Genomic DNA, 26,058 nt, shown 5'->3' with positions numbered 1-26,058 from the left:
TTGTTTTTGATAATCTCAACTATTTTGAGGACTGTGGGCAGTCAGGTATTTCCTAGCATGTCCCTTTAATTTGGGTTTGATTTTTTTTTCTCTTGTAATTAGGTCTACATAAACAGTCTAGGTCCTAGAAAACATGTGACAAACAACAAAAATCCAGGAATTTGAGGTCAGTTGGTAAAAGGGGCTTATAATATACCCACACTCACATTCAATTTCTATATATCAGATTACTCCAAAATTTGATGGAGATATGCCATCATTTTTTGACAATAATGCTCAATGAAACATGGTTAGGTCAAAAAAGCTTTTTCCGTCTAGACTTCCAATCATTTACTAACCATTTAGGATCTCCTTTTGGGGAAATATGAAACCCAGGTTGCTATGCCTGGAATAGGTGTGCATGCAAGCTAAAAGCAAAATTTTGCTTTATAAAAACATGCAAAAAAGAACAGGCAGAGCTGAATGTATCATTGCTTTATATGTTAAAAAGCACCAGCTTTCTTCAAGTCAAATGTCTAAATCCTGCTTAATTAAAAAAAGGAAATTGATATTTGGATATGGCATGCGTTGACATCTACCCCTTTGGTTTATATGAGTATGAAGTAGAACAGATTATTTAAGAGGGAAGAAAGAGAGTTCCAATTGACAGGAAAGAGTGTAGGCAGTATTATCTCCAGCGCCTGTTAAAACATGAAGGATTAACAGCAAAAAGGGAGGGAAGAACCGTGAATGTCTCCAGTTTAGTATCTTCAAAAATGCTTGGGGTTTCTGAGAATGGCTCACCCAACCACATGAAAGTGTCACTAAGGGATTCAGCCACACGACTTTTCTAAATTCAGGCCTGGGACTGCTCCACTTTTACCATCAAACCATCTTACTTAGAGTGGAGCCACAAATTAAATTTATTTTCGATTGAAGAAGGACTAAAACCTTTGGAAGAGGGCAAACACAGCATTCAGGAATATGGGTCATTTCCCCCCTCCCTGCCTCCTACTTCCTCCTTGATAGAGTAAGCTATACTAAAAAAAAAAAAAAAAAAAAAAAAAAAAAAAAAGAGCCAGCTTCTTAGTTTACGAATTCTTTTTTCCTGCTATGTAAAAAAGGCGACAATGACTTTCAGCTATAAAATTCGATCGAATTACCAGGTTTTGGATTTTGTTGTTGTTTTTATAAACAACAATAAATAGGCTAACCAGATTCAGAACTGTTGAATTGGCAGAAATGTCTAAAAACAAGTGCATGATATATCCATGTCTTGCTTTGTGGGCAATTTCTTTCTGAATTTGTAGGATTCAGATTTTGTGTTAGAGGAGGTCAAAAAATGAAGAAAATGCAGTCTCCATCTGTCACTTAACAACCCCCTGCTGATAAAATAAGTCTACATTTGGAGGATCCACCCAGAGAGTCATGGAACATTCCACATTAGATCATTACCAAGCCACTTAGGTCAGAAATTACAGGGGGACCATTAAAAAAAGAAAAATGAAAAAAACCCTGAAGTGTTCTGCTATCGTAGTCTCTTCATATATATATATATATTTTTTTTTAAGTTACTGTGGTGGTTTTGCCAGCTGTGATGGTGCATGAAATCAGTTGAATTATTCTAAATTTAGCAAGAAAATAAAAGAATTTGGCAAGAATAGGTGCTTTCTCACATTAAAAGTATATGGTGAATATAGATCTCAGGGAAGTGAAGGGGAAGCGAGGTCCTACAGCCAAGAAGCAATGTGGTGCAAAGGCAGAAGCAGTCTTTGTCCTTTTTATTTGCCTGGAATTACTTAGATATGCTTCTGCCTAAGGCACGGAGATGAACCAGATGACCTCTTAGGACTGTGTCTTGCTTGCTGGTTCTATTGATAAACTGCTACTTTGAAGTACTGAAAAGGACTAGAAAAAACTGGGTTTAAGTGCTTGCTAAAAGATCAATGCAAGAGACAAGGGTAAACTGATTTTTGTGATTGTCACCCAATCCCAAGTCTCACCCATCCCCCAACTTTTACACCACCGCTTTTACCAGTGAAGATTCTTTGATGTTTAACAAGAAACCCAAAGACAGAGTGAGTAGAGGGTAGAAAGGACAGAAATCTGTCCTGGTGCTTCATTTCTAAGCTGAGATAAATCCTCTCTTAACATAACATTTATGTATACTCGGAAGACCAACAGATAAATGGGTATCAAATTCCCAACTGTTCAACCTGAGCTAGGTTTTCAAAGAAGGACAAATAATAAACTCAGAGACAAACAAAAATGTATGAATAAAAATTCCTTTGGGATCAAATGATTAAATTTACAGTACTTCAGAGATTTTTCTCTGTCCTTTTTGTACCCCCCACCCCTCCCCGGCCACCCTGGGGGTGGGTGGGGGTGGGGGTGAGGAACCCTATCTCGCAAGACTTAGAATGCACAAATTAAAGGGCATTTACATGGAGTTTGAAGTTCTCAACTCTGGAAAAAATCTGGAGGCATATTCAAAGCCTTTTGTCAGTAGAATCCAGTCTGAACCCTGTCCTTCACTGAACTCTGGCTGATAGTGCTGGTCAGCTAGTAGAAATGCAATCTTAATTCTCAAACACATCTGTTAGAGTACACTCAATATGTATGTCAGCCAATTATCATAATGGAGTGTATAATAAAAAAGATATAAATACGTAAGGACAATATATTTTTCTCCTTTTCCCTAAAAAGGAAAAATAAATGATTTAATGTAAAGAACAGGAGTGGTCATATAAAGCTAAATTTTATTTACAGACGTGTGGATTATTTTAGAAACTAGTGGCTACTGAAATTCACACAGTATACAGGGCACTTCTTCTAGAGTTAAAAAAGGAAAGGTTCCTGGAGAACTAGGAACAATATGAAACCAGATAATGAAGAGTTAAGAAAAGCTTCTCAGGCTGCTAATGAACTCCATCCTCCCCTGGTGAGACCACCCTCCTTTTAAGTAAGAGGTAATTTAATATGCATCCAACTCAGTCGTGTTTGGGCTTCATCCAATCCAAGAGTATCAGTGTGATAAATTGTAATGAATTGTCTGCAATACTTCACTGAGTGACTACAACAGACCTGAAAAACAAGATTTCTAAGGCTGATTTTCCAGCTCCCTTTGAAAGCTTTCCGCCTTATTCCTGTCATATCATTCCAAAACTTGAAAATGCTTTGCATAGCACCCCTGACACTGAAAGTTATGTTTCTAGTCCCATTTGATTAGATCCACAGTTGTTGGCTGTCTCTATTAAATCAAGCCCCACACTTGAACATGACACCAACAGTGAGACTCGCCAAAAACTCTAGCAAGAGAACATGGCTCCTTTCCTTTCCAAAGGGTTTCTTCCCATGTTAATTTCCTTTTGTAATCCACATGGTGTGCTGAGAAGTCCATTAGTGAAGTGGACTGGAGTCCTAGCTCGGGTTCTCGTAAAGCAGATGGATCCAGGCACCCTAGAGTCGGGCAGGAAAATGGACAGTGGCAGGACTTGTGACTATAGCTGTGTCACCTAACTCCTTTCAGATGTAGTTTCCTCATTTAGGTTATGAATCACTGCCCTAGAGATAAGGTCACTTCCTTTTCATTTCATGGTTTTAGATGGTCCAAGCTCTTCAGAATGTTGTTCTATATAAGATCTCTCACAAGTAAAAGAGATGAGATTGGGGTTAAACTGTTGTGCTGGTCAGAGGACAGTAGCTGTTAGGGTAACACACGGAACAGGTGAGAGGGGCAGGATGAGATTTTTATTTTTATTTTTTTCCTATTCATTGGATACAGATATTGTTGTGTCAGATCCATGGTTGGTAACTAAGAATGATTTTCTTAGGGGGAAAAAAAAAGAGCCACAGATATGGCCCTTAAAAAAAAGATTTTCTGTGTGAAAATCAGGCTTCATTTCTTCATGGGCAACATAAAACAGCCACATTGAACTCGTAAGCCTCACTCACAAGGGCAAGGGATGTGCTTCTCTGTTCTCTGTGTTGTGCCTTGTGCCTAAGACACTTCCTGAGGACTTTGAGGTATTTGTATTTGCTTGCTGTTGCTGCTGTAACAAATTACCCCACAGTGAGTGGCTTAAAGCAATACAAATGTACTTAGAGTTCTGAGTGTTAGCACTGAAATTTAGGGATGGGCAGAGCTATGTTCTTTTCTGGAGGCTCCAGGGAACAATCAGTGTCCATGCCTTCTCTCCAGCTTCCAGAGCCGGCCTCATTCTTTGGCTCCTGGCCAGCTTCCCTCTTCAAAGCAGCACGGACTGGTTGAGTCTTGCTCATCTCTCACCACTTTGATTCTGCTTCCGTCATCACATTTTCTTCAAATCTCACTCTCCTGCCTCCCTCTTTCCTTTATAAGGACCCTATGATTACACTGGGCAAATCCAGGTAATGCAGGAAAACCTCCCCTTCTCAAGGTCCTTAATTTATCACATCTGCAAAGTCCTTTCTGCCACATGAGGTAACATTCAGTTTTCTGGTATTAGCATGTGGCCATTGTTCTGCCTACCACAGTGTTCAATAAATACTTGATCAACTTGTAAATGTGTTGAGAAAATGGTAAGCTAAACACCAAATTATTTGTAAGGTTAACTCATTCCCATGGCTCAACCCTAGCCAAAGTCATGGTCACATGTATACTGGAGATTTCAGATCCCTCCTAGACATACAGCCTTCATACTCATTCAAGTTCATGTGCACTTCACTCTGTTTTGGCTTTAAAAATGGACTCTTTCACCTGGTAGACAGAATATAATCTATCGTGACAGATTTTTCCCAACCAAGCAAAGTGAACTGCTCACTGTCACACGCAGACAAAGAGACAGCCTTTACATTTCCTTTGCATCCCATTTCATACTAAACTCCTTTCTCCAACTACCATTTCAAATAGATCAATCAACAAAAAAAAAGGGGAGTGGTCCTCTTCAGGCAGGAGTAAAGCTGCACAAAACACACTGGAGTCCTACCCATAAAAACCCAAGCTCTGTCATTATTAATACCCTTAGTCCTGTATCTCCTCCAAGATGAATCTTTCAAATCTCAATTACCATCACCACTCTCCTCACTAGAGGTGCTACCAGCCATCATATCAAGCTTCAGACACTGTCTGGCAAAACTTTTTTGAATTTTGTCCTCATGACATTAAAATTTATGACCATAATCTACCTCCAACTGTCCCCCAATCCTCCTCACACCAAGGCAGGTAAAGTTTCAGGATGATTTTGGCAGGTAAGCTATAGGCACTGTAGTGATGGGCAATTACATATTTTCATGCTGACGTTTCTTTCAATTGTTTTGAAGTAACTGACATTTTACGCCTGTTAGTCTGTGTTACTTGGGCAAACTTCTACCAGTTCTTAGTCAAAACAACTACAGAAACCCTGTCATCTTTAACTTAATTGTAGCATTAGGAAAGGGACAATTCTATCAATGCACAATTCTATCAATGTATCACATACAACTGGTTTTAAAGAGTAATTGGGAATAATTGGAGATCAAACGCTGTACTTAAGTACGTTGATAGAAAGAGGTAAGTATTGAGAACTAGGATGACGTGCAAAATAACACTTTGGTATTTGATACCCCAGGCATTCTCTTCTTTTAACCTTGGCAAAGATACCACATTATATCAAAGACGAAGCCCACAGATTTACTTACTGATTATCTTAAATATGAACAGAATGTCTCTCTGTGACCTAGAGGAAATAACTGTACAAGACTCACAAGATGTAAATTCTCCTGAGCAAGTCTTCCTGAATGAAGTTCCACTAGGTCATTAAATACTTAGCACCTACTGTTTGCACATTTAAGGCTCCAGAAGTGGGCTTAACACAGCACATAGCTCTCATTGAAGAATGTGAATTTCTAAGGGAAAACCTAAGTTCAAAGGTAAACAGATATCTACTGTATTTTCTTTTCCCTATTTTATCCCATATTCTTAAACATAAGCTTTAAAATATAAAGAAACTAGGAAAATTCATATATACTTACTATCAAGCAGCAGGACAAATAAATACAAAATAAACTTGAATTTCTAAATAGCTGCTTCTGGAGTCAGAAAATGTCATAACTTGGTAGCAATAATGCCTTTCATATGGCAAATACAAGGTACTGTGGAAAAGTCTATCTGTGTCAGTATTTGCCAGGTCAAATGCAGAGTTGAAGAAATTGGTCAAAAGGCCGGCAGGGGCTGGTGTGTGTGTGGAATATTTCTTTTCCAAGGCAATCAGACAAGAAGGCAATAAGAGTTTCATTTTCCTGTATAAATGGAACAACTACTTCAGTTTTCCACACACACACACACCCCTTCTAAAATGCAGACAAGAGCTATATAGCTATAGCTGCAAGTTGTCACACATCTGGAAGACTATTTTAAAACACATTCAAAAAGTTTTGACTACATGATGCCAAGCATCTGGCAATACAAAGTTCTCTTAGGAATTTTTCTTCTATAAAACTCGGTCTTATGTAGATAGTCATTGCGCAAGATTTTGTACTGCATGTTTTATTTGTGGAATGACAAAATACATACATACATATATATATATATATATATATATATATATATATACACACACACACACACACACACACAAATGCAAAGGCAAGGTTTTCCTTATGATTTTGATTTATGTAGTTTTAACTTAATGCTGTTCACAGAGTTGCCATTGATTCTTGCATTACTTGAGCTATTCTCTAGCTGTGCTCTCCTCCTGCCCCCAAAGCCCTTTAATGGCCTTTACTGGTCAGTCCCTCCCCAGGAACATTCTCTCCCAAACGAACAGCACTCACTGACTTGTCTAAATAGTAACTGACTTTATTGGTTTCATTCCTCAGCAAGGATAAGGAAAAGCAAGGCTTCTAACTCTCCCTAATAGGAACCAGCCTTAGGAATACCTGTGGTTCACCAACCATCCCCAAACCATTTGCAGGGTCTTGAGGTAGGAGGTAGGTATTCTTCATGTGAGGTCGCCTCCCTCCTCATCTGAGTGATCTCAGATTTCCAACGGCCTTTTCCACAGACTGACCCAACCATCCCTACACCCCCATTCCACTTTCACCCTTTCACATTAGGTCTTAAGTCACGTGATTACCACAGTGGGGGTGTTGTGGGTAAATATGCACCAATTATTTAAGTTCTGTAGACTGCAGTCACCTCAGATCACTCATTCTTGCTTTTGACCTAGGCAAAGTGGGGCAAATTCCTCCTAGGCAGGGTACAGGTTCTCATGAGATTCCACACTCGTGGCCTTGGCACCAAGCATGGTACGAGGCATGCTAAATGTCTGTTGAATTGATCTGGATAAAAATGCACACTGCCCCAGAGTTGAAGTAAAGATGACCATATGTCTAACTTGAATAAAATCAAACAGGTAGTCAGGTTTGAGCCTAAACAGTGTTCACAACTTGGGTAGTTATGAACAGCAGAGTAGTGGGACAGGTCCACCAGAACTCTATTGGCATTAGGGGCTACTGGTGAAATACAGAGACGAGGTATTAGCAACTTTTGAAGGAGTGGGAGTACCACCTTGCCTTATTTAGGCTTCCTTGATACAAAGAATATACACTTAGGTCCCTGACTTGACTGGCTTCAGTTCTAGAAGTCATCGGGCTCTGGAGTGTGACAGCAACAATGACAGTGCAGCAACAGAAACCAGCCTCAGCTCGCTCTGGAGGGACTGGGGCCAGCCCTGAGGTATCCGATGGAGTCAGAGCATAGGGGAAGGCCTGCATGCTGGAGTTGCAGCAAGCTACCCTCAATATCATAGGCAGTCCTTGGAACTTTATTCATGCACATACTTGCAACCTGCTCTAGAAGCTTCCAGAAAAAATTGGGAGAATTTGACAACTCAGAAATCTTAAATTGCAGGTGGGATGAGAACTACAGAAATATGGTTTACACTGTAAACAAGACCTCAATTAACCAGTCTGGTGTGGCTGAGAATAAACCTGAGCTCAATAGGTAGATAGAGGAATTAAAACATAGACAGAAATAGGAAAAATGAATTTGATGACATCAAGCAACATAATATACTGCTACTTTATAATATATTTAATAGAATAAGATATTGTTATTGAACTTTAAAATATATTCTAAATCAAGTATTTGAAGTAGTTTCATGATCCTCTGAGCTGAAAATATACCTGAGAAAAATGTAAAAAGTCTCCTTAAAGGGTTAATAATTCCAAAGTGAAAAATGTATTTTAACTAAGAATGCCTCAAAACAAACAAACAAACAAACAAAAAAACCTGCCTTCTCTGCAGGTTTTACAAATAACTGCAATTGGTGGCTAATCTTTCTAACCTTTAGTCAGTTTTCTGTTGATGAAAAATCAGAATCAGGAATTATTACTTTTACAAAGCATGTTTAGACATCCCAGTGACATGATCACTACATAAAATATAATTCAAATTATCTCGGTTTAAACACTGACTTTGACAGTTAGTAAAATCATTTAATTTTCTACTACAGAAACTATTTTTAATAATTTTAACCACTTTTTAAGATTATATCAATTCTTTGAGATGAAGTACGACGGAGAGTGAAAATAATCTTTGTAAATTGAGCTCTACAGCAAGAAATGATTTCCATTCTTCAGTAAGGATGTTAACGGATAACCTTTTGAGGGTCTTTTCCTCGTATTTCTCTTCCTCCTCTGCCTCGCCTGTCTTACAGGGCTCAAAGAAAACCTAGCTCACAAAAACAGACTCTACTTAATGATCCCCTTGCCTCTGCTTTCTCCCATTCTCTTTCATTCACATTCCCAACTTTGCATCTCTGTTCTCATTTTCCTTTCTTCTTTCCGGGGAATGACCACCTCAAAGGATTAATTCAGAACAGGCAGCAGAAAATGGTAACAAGAGTGGGCAAATCAGGATGTGGATTTAAAATCAAGAGGTATTTTAAAAGGAGGAGAGTTACTCAAATGAAACATATGTTAAGAATATGGGTTTGCTGTTCATGGCATACCTGCTGCCTGCGATTGCACCCTCCTCGGACAAGCCTTCAAGGGCAGAGCATTCCCTGGTGGAATAATAAATACAGCAGCTTGAGTGGATATGGGTCTCAGCAGCTCAGCGAGCTGCCTTTCCTCCTGGTCTGACTTCACTGTTGGAGCACAGGTGGTAACTGAACTAGCTGAACTAGTGAAAAGAATCTTGACCCCTCAGGCTCACTGCCTGCACCCGAGAAAATAGAATTCAGGCTCCAAGAAATCAGGTTCTGGGCAGAAAAAATTCTAATAAAGGTCTTGGCATTTCTACCAAACTTTGTTTTAACTGATATAACCTGTTTGCCAAGTCATCATCTTTCTCACCTTGATGTATGCGAACTAGGCAACAAAAGTCCATTGGTCTTTTAAAAAAAGACGATGCTGTACAGATGTTTACAGCATTTTTCTTTGGGCTGACCAGCCATCGACCCAGGGGAATGGCAAATGGTATTCTGCAGTTAAAAACAACACTTGCCCTACTTCTGTGCTTTCATTCTTCCCAATGTGCCATGATTTTGAAGCTCTCTGCTGTCTCAGAATTACGCTTCCAAACATTATTGATGTGAAACAGTCACACCACACTCTAAAGTTTTGCAGTCGGAACCATGTAGAACAGCAGTATATTTGCTCATTTACATCCTTCCTTGCTTTACAGGAGTTTAGGGATTGAGAACAGTAATGTAAGCTTATTTATGGGTTGAATTCATCCACTGATAGGCAAGATTCAACAGTCCTGGGTCTCTTTAGGATAAGTTTTCCATGATATAATCAACATTAAAATATCCATAAGGGTTTTGAGGGAAATAGTTTTAATATTTAAAATATTTCGAAATAATACGGGTCTGAGAAACTCAGGAGGCTTCTTTCCCATTTATTTTGACAGTATTCCTAGAACATAAGAGCTATCTAAGTAAGCTGTGAAATTAGAGTAATAGAAACTAATTGGTTTCCCTCTACGCTATGAAAAATAGTACTTGTTACCTAAATGAATAATATGTGGGAACAAACAGGTTCTAAGCCTTTCAAGCATTTCATAAATGTCCATTTGTGATCCAAAATATACAAACAATAAAAACCTTCTTAACTCTTCATCAAAGTAATCAGTCCCCTGAGGTTTGACTACAAGTTCAAGTTATCAATGCTTTTGGTTTTAACAAGAGTTTCATTTCTGCAACAATGTCCCAAATCAATCAAATCAGTAGATATCCTATCAGAGGACCTGATATATGAAAATTCCTACTTATATAAAGGATAGTTTGAAGGATATAGATTATTTAGATATGATAATTATGTAGAAATTCATTTAGTTATCAAGGTTTCCTCTTGTGAACCATAAATGACTTAAAAACTGGCCTTCTTTCTCCAAGTTGTCCAAATCATTGATATAGAATTTGGCTCAAATGTCCCTCTTACAAAGGGGAGAACATATTATAATGTCCTAAAGGCAGGGGGTTTCTGTTAAGCCTGTATATAAGCAACTTTCACTATTTAAAGGGGAAAATCCTGCTCTGAAATGTCAAGTCCTCACAATTTTACCAAACATATTAAAGAAAATGCCATGGATCATGCAGAAGGCATGATTGGAAGTGTGGCTTGGCAGGTGGGGGAGGGGAGAGGGAGGACCGGTACAACCAGGTTGACGGAGAGCAAGGAGAGCTTCCCCCGATCACCTTCTCCAAAGTGAAGTCTTTTGGAGAATTTTAACGGCAATAGATTGACACATGTTACCATGCCTTTGATGTCATGATGTGAAAGGAAGCAGGAAAGGACAAAGATGGAGAGACATGAGAGAGGTGGTGGGGGAAGGCAGGCAGTATTATATTTAAGTGCATTCCCACTCCCAGAGCAACCCAAAGCCAGCTGCCTTGCTCCCCTGGACATTCCAAGGTAAATTTTCCTTGGTCTATGATGAGCAATCCTTTAAGATGGAAGGTTCCTCTGCTGCAAGCACACTGGGAAACTGCAGCACTAGCCATAGATGGGGTGGTTTGCGCTGGGACAGGAGCATGAGCGATGTTCAAGCAAGGCACAACGAACCTTGCTTGGCAGGGGAAGAAGGTACCATTTGAGAGAATTCAGGCCTTGAAGAGGCGGTTGATCCAGAAAACCATGAAGGTTCCTTCAAACTCTGAAATTCAACACTTCTATATAGTAATGGGTCTCAGAGAAAAAATATGAAATCACGTATGAGCAACCAACACCCAGAAAAGAAAAGGAAAAGCCAAAAAAATCCTCTCCTCACCCAAGAGAGGAGAACATATAAGATATACCTGTTTTACAACAGTAATTGGACTTAGCTGGGGTCTGCATTTCCAATTATTTTAAATGATTCAAAAATGAAACACAAACACAATCTCTAGTTAGAGTAAGTGGGTATGGATTTAGAACTCCGGGTCAGTAATTAAGACTGGCTAATACAATGTCTCTATTGCTAAAACAAAATTAATTATGAAATCTCCATGAGCCCATACAAATTCTGTTCACAGGGTCTGCTCACTACCCTCTACATTTCTCTGTGTGTGTATGTGTGTGGTGTGTATGTACACTTTGCAGCTAAATGAGCACATTTGCTTTGATTGTGGAGCTCTTTCCTGACATTAAAAGCCACAATTTTAGTTTTTATACTTAAAAAAATGCCCAAAATGTGTTTCTTTCTGGGGAAACGAAATACTGTGCTACCTTTGAGAGTCATGCCCTTAGAAACCCATCAACTGTTGTTTGAAACCTTCTGGTTCTATTCTTGTAGAATCTTTTGTCCTGGGTTTTCTGAAAGGCTTTGAGCTCCTGGACGAACATTCTTCTAGTGGCAATTTTAACACAGCTGAATGCTCTTATTTGTACTGCAGGTATAGCCCACACAATTATATACATCATTAAACCAACCCTATCCCCATATAGTTCTTTTCCAGGAGTTGTTTGCTGGCTGCCCAGCTGTGGGTTCAGAGGGTGGGATACTTTTGATTTTAAACGGAAGGAAGGAGACGGTAGGAGCCAGGCTTTTAGTCAAGGAGCCTTTGGGGGGCCCTGGGGTAACTGTTATACATCTTGTGCCACTGTTCACACAGAGCCCCCACTGAGATCAAAAAACACATACAAGGCACAGTAACTTACTATAATGTAGACCAAAAGCACTTTCCTTTAGAAATAGTATGTGCAGTGGGAAAAGCTGCCTAATGTCAAAGGCAAAATGTGTGCATAAGCTGCTTATCTGCTTTTCTTAGCGAGGTGAGGGGATCCTGGCCACACTTTGTGGCCTATAAGGACATTTTGGCCTCTCTCTGCATCATGCTCTGGAATTGTTTGTTCCACTTTTTCTCTTGCGACCTCTGTAACACGATCTCTTTATGTAGTTTATCTCAGGAAATGACAATTGGCTGTCGAATCCCATACAAATTGATGGGCTATGATGGCTTCAAGGAATAACTATTTCTGCAGAAAAGAAATCATACTTTCAATCCTTTTTTCTCCCTTCTTGCTTAATTTTATTATTTCAATTAGATCATTTAAAAATCAACACATCACATACCAACCTCTCCTAAGAGCAATCACAAGATTTGATGTTTTTTCTGATACACAAGCTAGGGTTTCAAATTTGCATTATTTTATCTACTGAGTTAACTATGAACTCTAAACCAAACTAAGGCTGCCATGTGTTTTTAAACATCTCTAATCCAAACCATCTGGACAGGCATGGTTTTGCAAAGGCATCTCTTCCAGGACACTCTGTGGATTTTGTCACTGCTTGAGGTTTTGGCAAACCATCAACATCACTATGATTCTCTTTTATGAAATATAGCTTTTGACTAGGATTTTCAAGGCCTGGGTGTGTGTGTGCATGTCTATGAGTGTGGGCACATGGATACACTTTTTTGCTCCTGTCCCCTTCTCTTTTCAGAAGACCATATTTACAACAATCTTATTTTAAAGAAATAAAGGATTTTGTTGTATAGAAAGGAATACATTTAAATGCCAGGCAACATTATCAAGGAGCAAGGTTAAAAACTACGCCTACATTGTACATAGGTGCTGGAAATACTTTTTAAACAAGTCAAAAGGTGAAAACGTGTGCACTCCAAAGAAGAGCAACAACAAAGAGTACAGACATAAAATGATTATGGCAACAATGATTTGTAGCATGTAAGCATGTAAACTCAATGCATTTATGAGGAGATTACAATTAAAAATTGACTAAGTGAAATCTTTCACCTAAGAAAAGCAATTTCTTATTTAAATCTTTGGCTACCAAAGAACATATCATTTAAAAATTATTTTAAAAACTATAAATCAGATATAAAGCAATGTGTGGACTTGTCAGAACAAAGGTTAAAAAAGATCTTCCCTGAAAATAAGAATGATGATTGTCCTTCCCCAAATTCTCATTGATAATAATGCTTTCAAATAATTTAAAAAGTGGAAAGATTAGCTTTTTCTGCTGAGAGGCATTGTGTGAAATAAATTAAAAGGATAATGTGACTACTGATGACTATGAACATACTTATTAAACTCCTTTCGTCCAACAGTATTAGGTAACCTAAAGATACACAAACTAGAAAGTTTTATTCGGGTTTATAAATGGGGAAAAGAGTCTAGTCTTTAAAAATAGACAACCCTGAAGTCCAGATGTGAGTCTGTGCCTGAATATAAAGACACCAAAGCAATGCACTAGCAACTCCTCGGAGGGGGCCGCAGCCTAGAACACTCCTCGGCACTCACATGGTATGAGACACAGCTCAGTCCACTCACTTGCTGCTGTTTCCTTTCCTGAAATGGGCTCCTCCACACCCACACCTCTGAGGGAGAGGGCTGCCTTTTGGAGACTTCTCTTTCCTTTGAGACCACCTGGTATATTTTATTTTATTTTATTTATTTATTATTTTTTTCCACCTGGTATATTTTAAATCTGCTTCTGCCTATATTGAAATGTTGTAGGATAAAGGAAAAGTACAATCTGAGATTTCCAAAAATGGAAGCCCCACCTAGGGGTGCCTGGATCACAGGTCTTTAGGAGACACAGCTCTTAAAAGAGATGCTAATCTGGCCTTAGATGAAAGCAGGATATTAGTCAGCCCCATCTTCCTGACTCTGGCTCCAGGGTCTATAGAGTGAGTTCAGCATGGCAAATGGCCAGCAAGTCTATATAGGACTCAGCGCAGCCATGTGAGCCATGTAGGGACCACTAGGTTCCTTTAAGAAGACTGTGCCTGAGGCAGCAAGTGTGAGTTATTAAACCATGGAAACAAGTGCATCTGCTCCTAGTACATGGTGGAACCAGAGTAGCAAGGATACCACCGAAGCTGCATATGCCAGTACAACACTACCAGTTATCAAAATATTGAAATTACTTTGTACTTGTCAGAAAAATGCTTTTCCCCACATCCCCCCAGTGTTCCCCTGCTGCTGGCCCCCTAGCACCCTTTCTCCTGCACCCTTTAGACATGACCTACTCCATTTATCCACTAAAGATGTGATGCCTGACACAAAGGGAGCCCTAATCCATGCTGTCTGGACAGAGCTGTACAGATTGTTACCTATTTTTATTTTCAGTCCTGCATAGATGATGTTTGCAGCTGACATTCAGTGTGTACTGCCTCTGCCTGACACTAACTGCTTTATATGCATTCATTTATTTGACTCGCATGTATGACTTGCCCAAAGTTATACAGCTAAGCGGTGGGACCCAAATTATAATCTTGGGCTGTATGGCCCTCTAGCCCACTCTCGCCCGCTATGTGCTTAACTGCCTCCTAGGATTAGTAGGAGTAGGGCATTGGAGGAGTACAGGATTGGGGCAAAGTGAAGAGTTCTTGTGGAGAGGGTACAGCCTCTTCTCAACTCTATCCTACTGTTGCTGTGAGGACCTGGCCATGCTGGGTATCCCATAAACAAATGAATAAATGAATCAGTGAATGAATGAATTTAAGGTAGGTGAAATTTCTTTGCAAATATATTCAACTGAGGAAAATAAGAATAGCAAAGCTCAAGCTTCCTTTCATAGGATGGACTATAATGTAATAATAACCAAATGTGAAACAACCAAATGTAAAAAGAATACTATTATCTTTTCAAAGCATGGTCACCTGTTGCCATATACAGAATTATGTTCCCTTAAAATTCACACACTGAAGCCCTAACCCTCCATGTGATGGTATTTGGAGGTGGGGCCGTTGGGAGGTAATTAGGTTTAAATGAGGTCATGACAGTGAAGTCCCCATGATAGTATTACACATCTGAAGACCTTACTGTCTATCTCACCATCTGAGGACACACCCCAAAGGCCATCATCTGTAAGCCAGGGACAGAAACCAAATGGCTAGTACCTTGCTCTTAAACAGAAAATTGTTTTCTGCTGTTTTCTTTTTTTTGTTTTGTTTTTTAATTTTCTGCTGTTTAAGCCACCCCACCTATTATGTTATGGCAGCCTGATACATCAATATTATCTTTTATCCTCACAGAAATCAGAAGAGGTAAGCAGAACCCCACTGATATTCAACCCAGAACCCTGAAAACACCCATTTCCCTTAGACCAAGTTTTTGTGACCACAGTGAATGGCCAGGTGTCAGAGTGGTGAGGACAAGGGGAAGGACAGGCAGAAAATTTGTTCATGATATCATCTGGAGCTCATTGCACGGCACCTATAATGCCTAGGCAATTCCTTGATGAAGCATACCTACAGAAAGACCAGCTCAGATGGTTTTAGCCCAGGGTGGGCCAAGAGGCAGGAAAGGCATCTAGGGAACTGAATAATATTTTCAATGTTGGGTCCTATGCCTCCAGCCTAAGTGCACATTATGGAGACAGAGCAAATGTTAGTAAATCTAAGATAGCTTCAGTAACGATATTCAATTTCAGCTTGATCACTTGGACTGTGACATCGCAAGACAAAGGGAACAATTTAAAAACAATGTGCTCAAAGGTGAATTCTCATGGCATCCTCTGCTCTAACAGCTCAGTCGATCACTTATCAGGTATACAACTGTTACCAGGTATATAGCTCCTTTCTTGTTTTCAGATGAGAAATCTTCTCTGATACAATCTCTTTGCTATAATCCTGCTGATAAATCTAATTTCTCTAGATGTATCTCGATGATTAATGTTGCTTCTTCTTATGTTAGTTTTTGCAGAAGATTCCAGAAAGAGGGCAGGTAAAGAATGAAAGCTGGTCAAAACTTAATCATAAGACAGGATACCATAAAACTCCTAGAAAAGATCATACCAAAACATTCTCCAACATAAATCATACAAATGTTTTATTAGGTCAGGCTCCCAAGGCAACAGAAGTAAAAACAAAAAATGGGACCTAATCAAACTTACAAGCTTTTGCTCAGCAAAGGAAAACATTTTTTTAAAAAGATAACCTATAGGACAGGAAAAATATTTGCATATGATACAACACTCTTGACATTTTGGACATTTGCTTATGTAGCTTTATATCTCAAATGTGGCATTAAGCCTAGTAAATAGGAGGCAAAAAAGATGCACTGAGAGTAAGTGCTGAAGCAGACAGCATCTGAGTGCAGTCCCATTTCTGCCTGACACCTCTGAGCAGAGCCTAAAACTTTCCTCTGATTCCCTGGGCTTCTGATTCTTTCTTAGTCTCCCCAGGGCTGCACTTCTGTCTTTCTTGATGGGTATTTTTTTTTTTCCTTGTATTTTCAGGGCCGCACCAGCGGCATATGGAGGTTCCCTGGCTAGGGGTCGAATCGGAGCTACAGCTGCCGGCCTAGGCCACAGCAACGACCGATCTGGGCCATGTCTGTGATCTACACCACAGCTCATGGCAATGCCAGATCCTTAACCCACTGAGCGAGGCCAGGGATCAAACCCAAAACCTCATGATTCCTAGTTGGATTCGTTTCCACCATGCCATGATGGGAACTCCCTGATGGGTATTTGATTCGGCATTCTCCTTGGGTTCTCACCAATTCTAGCATGCTGCTTTGATTCTGAACCTTTCCCCTCACGCTGCTACCTTAAATGTCATCTCAGACCAAGGTGTGGTTCCTACCCAGTCACAATAAAGGTATCAGCATGTTTGTACACCATAGGTAACAAGCCAGAAACAGGAACTGTTCTTGTGGAGGAATGTGATTGGAAAAATAGTCATAAAAAAATAGGCTTGCATGCATGCAAATCAATAAAGTTAGAACACACCCTCTCACCATGCACAAAAATAAACTCAAAATGGCTGAAAGACTTAAACACACGAGACGTCATAGGAGTTCCCATCGTGGTTCAGCAGTTAACAAACCTGACTAGTATCCATGAGGATTCAGGTTGATCCCTGGCCTTGTTAAGGATATGGTTTTGCCATGAGCTGTGGTGTAGGTTGCAGACTCAGCTTAGATCCAGAGTGGCTGTGGCTGTGGCATAGGCCAGCAGATACCTCTCCAATTTGACCCCTAGCCTGGGAACCTCCATATGCCTCCATGTATAAAACTCCTAGAAGAGATCATAGGCAAAACTCTGACATGAATCGTACCATGTTTTCTTAGATAAATCTCCCAAGGCAGGAAAAAACAAACAAACAAAGAATAAATGTGACCTAATCAAACTGATAAGTTTTGCACAGCAAAGGAAACCATTAAAAAAGACAACCTACAGAATGGAAGAAAATATTTGCAAAAACAATGCAATGGACAAGGGCTTAATCTCCAAAATACACAAGCAACTCATACAACTCAACAAAGAAACAACTGAAGTGGAAAACAGGCAGAAGATCTAAATAGACATTTTTCCAAAGAAGAAACACTTATGGCTAGTAGGCAAATGAAGAGATGCTTAACATCACTGATTACTAGAGAAATGCAAATCAAAACTATAATGCAGTACCACCTCACACTGGCCAGAATGGTTATCATTAAAAGTCTACAAATGACAAAATGCTGGAGAGGGTGTGGAGAAAAGGAAACCCTCCTACACTGCTGGTGGGAATATAAGTTGGTACAACCACTAGGAAAGACAGTATGGAGGTTCCTCAGAAAACTAAGGATAGAGTTACCACTTGGTCTAGCATTCCCATTGCTGGGCATATATCTGGATACAACTGTAATTCAGAAAGATACATTCATCCTTATGTTCACAGCAACACTATTCACAATAGCCAAGAGACGGAAACAACTTAAATGTCCATTGACAGATGAATGAATTAAGAAGATAAGGTACAACGGAATGTGATACAATGGAATACTATTCACCAATAAAAAAGAATGAAATAATGCCATTTACAAGAACATGGATGCAACCGGAGATTATCATACTAAGTGAAATTAAGTCACAAATAGAAAGACAAATACCATATGATATCGCTTATCTGTGGAATCTAAAATACGGCACAAATGAACCTATCAACAAAACAGAAACAGACTCACAGACATGGATAACAGACTGTGGCTGCCAAGGGGAAGGGAGGAAGGAGTGGGATGGACTGGGAATTTGGGGTTAATAGATGCCAACTATTACATTTAGAATGGATAAACAACAGGGTCCTACTGTTTAGTACAGGGAACTATATCCAATCTCCTCAGATAGACATGACAGAGAAGAATATAAAAAAAGAATTGTGTGTGTGTATATATATATATATATAGGCCAGACATATATATATATATATATATATATATATGTCTCAGTCACTTTGCTGAACAGCAGAAATTGGCACAACATTGTAAATAAGCTATACCTCAATAAAAAAAAATTAAAGACTCAAAGCTGGCAAGGCAGTCTCTCTGCTTCCAGCTTCCTGGGCCAAAACAGAAAAAAGTTCCTGCTGCTTGATTTAATAAGAATCAGTGTCTAGCTCAAGCCTTGATCGTCGGACCAGTCATACACAATTGGCATAAAAGAAGTATTTCTGAGTGTCTGTATTTCATTTCAGCATGCACATTTAAACTCCTTATGCCTTTTCCTAGGGACACAAAACAGCACTTGTCTGATTCATATAATCTGCATCTTGTATGTCAGGGTTTAATTCTACCTTTGTGTCACATGTATTCTTTAATTATCTGCAATTGTATACTTCAAAATGTGTATCACCATCTATACAACAATGGTTAAGGTTTCCTCTTTTGGGTTTCTCCATTCTGCCATTCACCTGGCACTGCCTTTGAAAACTGGCACGTCCTTGTCTAGAGAGTTTGTTCTTCAATTACTAAGCACCTATTATGTCCCCTCATTTTGTCACTCTGGAAACTCATATTGAATATGTGGCTCTAGTTATCAAGGAATTTTTTATTCATTCATCCTATTCTCTTTTCTGACATCTATGGGGTATGATTAACTACCCCTTGCCACATCTAAGAGAAAAGCTTAGAAGATGACATTTTTAAAATCAAGCTATAAAGAAGTTACCCTCCCTTTAATTAAAAAAAGTACTCTTAGGTCAAATTCTAACACTTCTCTGGCCATAAAATATCTTTGAAATTTTATTTATTAATTTATTTTTGCTTTTTAGGGCCACACCCATGGCATACGGAAGTTCCCAGACTAGGGACTGAATTAGAGCGGTAGCCGCTGGGCTATGCCACAGCCACAGCGATGCAAGATCCAAGCTGCATCTGTGACCTACACCACAGCTTACAGAAACGCTGGATCCTTAACTCACTGAGCGAGCCCAGGTATTGAACCCGCAGCATTCACATGAATACTAGTGGGGTTCGTTACTGCCGAGCCACAATTGGAACTCTGCAAAAACCATTTAAATTAATTTCTATATTTTGTGTCCATAGCTGTTTTGTCATACATTTTTTTTTTTCTTCTCTTTTGGCCACCCGGTGGCATATTGAGCTCCTGAGCCACGGATCAGATACAAGCCGCAGTTGCGACCTACACCTAAGCTGAGGCAACACCAGATCCTTAATCCACTGTGAAGGGCCAGGGAGAGAACCTGCGTCCCAGTGCTTCAGAGACACCTGTTGCGCCACAGCAGAAACTCCCTGTAGCTGTTTTGTCAGTTTGGATTTCAGACCACAATCTGAACTGGGGAAGGTCAACAATGGATGGGACAAGAAATCAAGTTTATTGCAATAAACCTCACAGTTCCACTAGAAACTGGAGCACGTCTTTCAAGAAGCTCTCCTGCCTTCCTGTCCGCTCTCCTCACCAGCTGCCCACAGCTCTCCAGTGTTCCCATCACACACAGGGAGGGAAGGGGTCATGAGGTCGGCAGGAACCTCACCCAGAACCAAATGCTGGATGGCTCAAGCTGTACCTACAGCCCCATCTGTAACCTTTATAGAATCTTAATGAGAAGGGAAGCCACGCATGGGGAAAAAGTCAGCTGAGGATTTTAAACACGGACACAAATGAGGTTAGCCAGTGTCAACCCCACTTCATATACTGCTTTCTGCCCTGAATTCAGGAGGGTTTCAGGTCTATGTCAGTTTCAGGTCATCGTCAGATAAACCTTAAAAAGTGAATGCCAAAAAGACCAAAAAAAAAAAAAAAAAGAGAGAGAGAGAGAGAATGCCAAGAACAAAGAAACCAAATCGGGGTGCAGTGGGGGCAGGGGGGGGAGTAAAAATAAAAACCTCTGAACCACGCCAACCCTCTAAATATAGCTTTTCCACTTACCTCAACGCAGATAGTTCTAAGATATATATTTCTGATTCTATTCATTCTGTTTAAAAGAGAAAGACCACACCAGGGTAAGCAATACAGGGTGGTCAGATACATAATGTAATGACAGTGTGTGGAAGCCACTACAGAAGATGGCAGGAGAGCTGCCAGATGGTGTGGTGGGGCCAAGCGGCTGATTTCTATGCAGAGTCCACCGATATTTTCCAAGTACAGATCGCTCTTATTGAAATCAAAATAGAAAATGTAGGACTGGAGTCCACACTAAAAATTCAGTTTAGCAAAGACAGGAAACTGCCCATGAAAACAGAAGGTATTTGGCCTTGCAATTCTCAAAGAGAGAAAGGAGCCTTCCTCTGGCAATCTTTTTATGATTACGCTAAAAGCTTGTCAGCCTTTGCAAAGGAACATTGAACTGTATGGGTGTCTAGTGCATTTGTTTTTAAGTGCCTGAAACGATGCTCTTCTGAGTCATTGATTTGTTTGCAACTATACGCTTGTGAAAAATATGAACAGCTGAGATTAGCAAGAAATGGCTAGCTAATGCGATTACTCCAAAATGATAAAAAGTATTATCATCCTGAGGCACATGTAGCTCCTCCCCACCCCCAATCCTCTCTCTTACTACAGAAACTGTCTAATTTTGACAGAATGGGGAATGTGGAAGCACATTCAATCTACCTGATTTCAGTGAGATTGTGTTTGCAAAGGCCCCATGGTAGTAAGCTTTCCCAAAGGTCAGAAAAGATGTCAAAGCAAAGGGAGAGGTCAGTGAGGGGCAGTTTTGGCTTTTTTCATGTATATTTAATTCTGTGGGCTCTCCAAACTCCCCCCAGAATTAAAGCTGGAAGACGGCAAGGCTAGCCACTTCTCGGACCACATTCTAACCAATGTCTTCTAAGTGGCAGGCTGACAAAAATACACTTTGAATGAAGTGCATGGCCTTTGCTATTAAGCCCCATGTTGACCCATCACTGCAGAGTACAGCCTGGGAGACAATGTGAGGCAGGTGGTAGAATGAGCCCCTTTTCCAGGGTTGGTTCCTCCACCCACCAGGAGACCCTTCAAGTGTGCAGTCTTTCAAATGGAAAAGGAGAACAACAACATCTTTCCTGTTTTAAGGAGCAATGAGATCATGAAGGCAGAGAGCTGTGAAAATGTAAAGTCACTGGAATACTAGTCAGCCATAAAGAACGAAATAACGCCATTTGTAGCAACATGGATGGAACTAGAGATGCTCATACTAAAGTCAGAAGGAGAAAGACAGATACCATATGATAATCTGGAATCTAATATATGGCACAAATAAACCTATCTACAGAAAAGAAACAAACTCAAGGACTTGAACAGCAGACTTGTGGTTGCTAAGAGGGAGGTGGAGGGACTGGGAGTTTGGGGTAAGTAGATATGAACTATTACATTTGGAGTGGATAAGCAATGAGATCCTGTTGTATAATAGCACAGGGAACTATATCTAGTCACTTGTGATAAAACATGATGGAAGATAATGTGAAAAAAGGAATGTATATGGATATATGACTGGGTCACTTTGCTATGCAGCAGAAATTGACAGAACATTATAAATCAACTATAGCAAATTTTTTTTAAAAAATGTAAAGTCTAGACAATGTAGTTATCACCATAGTAATTAGACTTAGTGCATGGTGACCAAACTGCCCTTCTTTTCCCTCCAACTCACTTCCGTGCACTAATTCATTGACATATTCCCTGGCTGCCCGAGTTTCGCCTACTTTGGTCTCCCAAAAGCTCGAGGACACCCAATATTAAGGTACTTATGTTTTCTTTTGGTTGCCACTGATATTTACCTGGTGGTTATCCAAACTTCATGGAGATCAACTATGGCAAGGTGTGTCGCTATCCCAAAATAAACAGCGCTCGCTGAAGCACGCTGTGTCATGTTCAATGTGGTCTTCAGCCCAGCCTCAGAAAAACAACCCTGGGTCTCCTAAACATGCCTAGAAGCAGACGCCAGTGACGTATTCGCTGCAGGAAATAAGTGTGCGGGGGGGTGGGGCATGGAGGGCTCCACCTCCTCCACGTGGAGGAGAAGTGGGAAGGGGTAGGGAGTTGGTAGGAAATTTCTCAAATAGGATCAGGTGGGAGGGTATCAGAGTGATAAAGCCAGGAAATGGCACTCTAGTTTGGGCCAAGAGGAAAAGGGAATGGTGGGCACACTTCTAAATAAAGAAGCCAACTAGTTTCATCACCTATCACCACCTTTCTTCTTTGTTCCCCTCTTCTCTACATTTCAGAGGCTTTTAACTATTATTGCATATTCAAATCACTTGGGAGCTTTTAAAAATGAACAGACTGCACCCTAGACTAATTAAATCAGAATCTCTGGGTGAAACGCAGGTACCCGTAGGTCTTGAAGCCACGCAAGTGACTGCAATGGTCAGCTAAGATGAAAAACACATCTGTTCCATTTTTTCTCTATTCGGGCTACCCCGCCACTTCCACGCCACACACCTGCATGGTGTTACCTTGCTGATTCCCCAACTACTGAAGCATGAGGGCTTTGGAGCAACAACGAGCTGACTAGAAACCAGGCGTTGTCATTTACAAGCACCTGCCCAGGTGCATGGCTTCTCTGAGCCACAGTTTCTCATCTGGAGGGTAACAGGAGCTTATGACAATGGATGTAAAGAGGGGATTCTCAATATATTAGTATCTTTTTATTTTCGTAGATTCAATGTCACAGAGACATTTCCCGTGTCCTCAAATTATTTTTTTAGTCTCGCCTCTTAGGAAAGCTCCCATTCATCCAATGTCTACTAATTTCAAAGTTGATCACTCCTAGGTATATTCGCTTATTAGCCCGAAGTGGTCTGAAATTAGTAGGACTTTAGGAGTTGTGAAAGGTATTAGTTTCCTGGATTGCTCTGAGATGAAATTTAGGTGTGATAGTTAATTTTATGTGCCTACTTGGCTGGGCTATAGTACCTAATTTTTGGTCAAGTACAAGTCTAAATGTTGGTGTGAAGGTATTTTTTAAATGTGATTAACATTTAAACCAGTAGACTAACTAAAGCAAATTATCCGGCACAGTGTGGGTGGGCCCTATTCAATCAGTTGAAGGGCTTAAGAGTAAAGACGGTTTCCTGAAGAAGTACCAATTCTAAATCTTTCTGTCTCCTTCTATTTCTCTCTGTTCCTCTCTGTGTGGATCTCTTTGTATATATAATCCATCCTATTAGTTCTCTGTGTGTGTGTATATATTAGTTCTATTTCTTTGAGAATTTTGACTAATACTCCAAGAGTCCTCAGCAGGGCTTCATAATTACTTTTGCTCTGCCCACTTCTCCCATTTCTTCCTCTCTGGAGAGGGATCAAAGCTCTTTCCTTTCCTGACTTCCCACAGCTGGGGATACATTTTGCCCCCTACAGTTAGATCTATTTAAGAGAAATAATTTAATAAGAGAAACTAGGTTTTCTAGCAGTATTCAGTAATTTAGGTTTTCATAGGATTTTCTAAATGGCCCTTTCATGATATTAAAGGTCATTTATATGAACTACTTATCATTTACATCTGAGTAGCCCAATCATGATCTCCAATATCTTTAAACGTGTGTGGTTAAATTGAGTAGCTTTTACCTTGTATTCAGAATCTCAGTGTCTTTATGGTCTTTTGCAGATGTTACGTAATCAACCCCAACGTTTAAAGTTTAGAATTCTCCTTTTCCTCAGTGAGAATGCTGGGTAGAGTTTAGAACGCTCACCTGCTTCTAGTCACCAGATGAAATGAGGATCGTGGTAGACATTTGGGGAATACAGAGATATTATAGTCAGCACCTCTTGGTAGGACATTCAGAGCACTTCCGACTTTTTTTTTTTTTTAATCAAGAGTGTATCTTCTTCTAAAACACATATAATGGATCATTTAAGGGGGAAACTAAAAATAAGATTAAATACATTTTGGTGAAGCCTTTAGTAAATGATCCGAAAGATAACAGGAGGTGAAAGAGAGGAATGTTCTTTCTAGTCAATACTGGTATTAACTATTGTGTGATAAAACAGGTAATCTGAAAATTCCAGTTAATTCCACAGGCTTTTGGAACTTGCATCTTCACTCAGCATGACTACCTTCCTACTGACTTGTTACTATGCAATGTTGTGAAAATTAAGCACACTATCAAATTGTTATTGTCATAGGCAACCTATAGTCAGTTAATAAGAATATTTAAATTACGATAAATGTTACATACATCAACTGAAATATAGTATGTTACCGCTTTAATTTTTAAAAATTTAATATATGCTTTAAACAGTATCAAAATAGTTTGAATGGCACTATTTTTCCAAAAATGTGCTTCTGCTTATCCCATTATCCTTTTAGTATTTTCTTGGTAATTCAACAAAACTCTTTAAATGGAAAAAAATTAGGATTTTGTGCTTCTATGTTTACAGAAAGTGCATATCAGACTGACAAATTTGATAATCTAAAAAAGAAAGAAAAAGAAAAAAATGTTCTCATTTCAAAGGTTCAAAAAATAAAGGTTATTTACTAGGCAGACCTAGACTTCTTGTTGTTTTTAAGATAGCAAATTAGAAAAACATGGCCAGAGTTAGAGGTTACTCAATCAGGTTGATGCCGAGACTTTTATTCCAGCAGCTCTTGTTCCCCAAATTATATCTGATAATGTTTTAAGTCTAAACATGTTTTAGTTCAAAAAGATACTCAGCTCTTAGATACAAAATGGCACTAAGCTTCCAAATATTACCAGGTTTAACCACCCTATTCAACTGATATATTTGTTTTCAGAGCAAGCTGCCACTTAGGATCTCTGAACTGTAATATCTGAGGAGCTGAAACTTTGAGCTAGAATGTTTGTCTGCATTTTCTTGTGTGTAATCACAGGAGAAGTGCATTGATAAAGGGGTTCGTGTATTGGCCACTACCAAGGCTTCTATAAAGTCGTGGCAACAGAGACAAGCTGAGTGTGTGCAAATGTGACATAATTTCAGCCTGTATTGTGTGAATGGAAGAGAAGACCAATGTGTCCGCAGACCCAAGGAGTAAAATATCCCAAACTAGTTGCAAACTGCAAAGAGTATTTAGATTTCTCAACAATTCAAGAAGGATAGTGATAACTTTCCCCTAAATTGCTTACCAAAAGTATTATTATCTGTATAGCAAGATGGTGCCCGTAAACTGAAAACTGGCAAAATCCCATTGAACTGCATTTCAGAGAAAGGAGGGAACTTAAAATGGTACTGCTCTGAGGAAGTCCACGTGGGTGGGCAAGCATGTGTTGCTGCTCAGCAGAGGAAGTGGTACACCAGGATTTCTTCCTAAGTGCAAGGTCTTTATAAACTCATCCTCATGGGGGCTGTTTTAAATAGAAAGAAAATGACACACAGTCCCTGACCAGGCTTCCTAACTGTTTGGAGAGGATTGCCACTTTCCCAAAACATTAGGTTACTGTGAGGGAATTTTCCAAAATTGTCAACAATTCCGTTTTTAAACTGAGTTCTTTCTCTCCACATAAGAC

General features: G+C 39.6%; 1 protein-coding gene across 7 annotated transcripts in view; it reads right to left on the bottom strand.

Annotated features, from left to right (window-relative positions):
• DYNC1I1 (dynein cytoplasmic 1 intermediate chain 1) overlaps positions 1-26,058 on the bottom strand; it is a 345,751-nt gene that overhangs the window by 87,434 nt on the left and 232,259 nt on the right. The gene's annotated exons all lie outside the window — the stretch shown is intronic.

This window comes from Sus scrofa, chromosome 9 (genome assembly GCF_054392235.1).
Source record: "Sus scrofa isolate SSC_HxYL_T2T_F1_AM1 chromosome 9, Sscrofa_HxYL_maternal_Yorkshire_Landrace_v2.0, whole genome shotgun sequence".
Taxonomy (NCBI): domain Eukaryota; kingdom Metazoa; phylum Chordata; class Mammalia; order Artiodactyla; family Suidae; genus Sus; species Sus scrofa.
The sequence above is the reverse complement of the archived record's forward strand: the minus strand, read 5'-3'. Positions and strand labels throughout refer to the sequence as shown.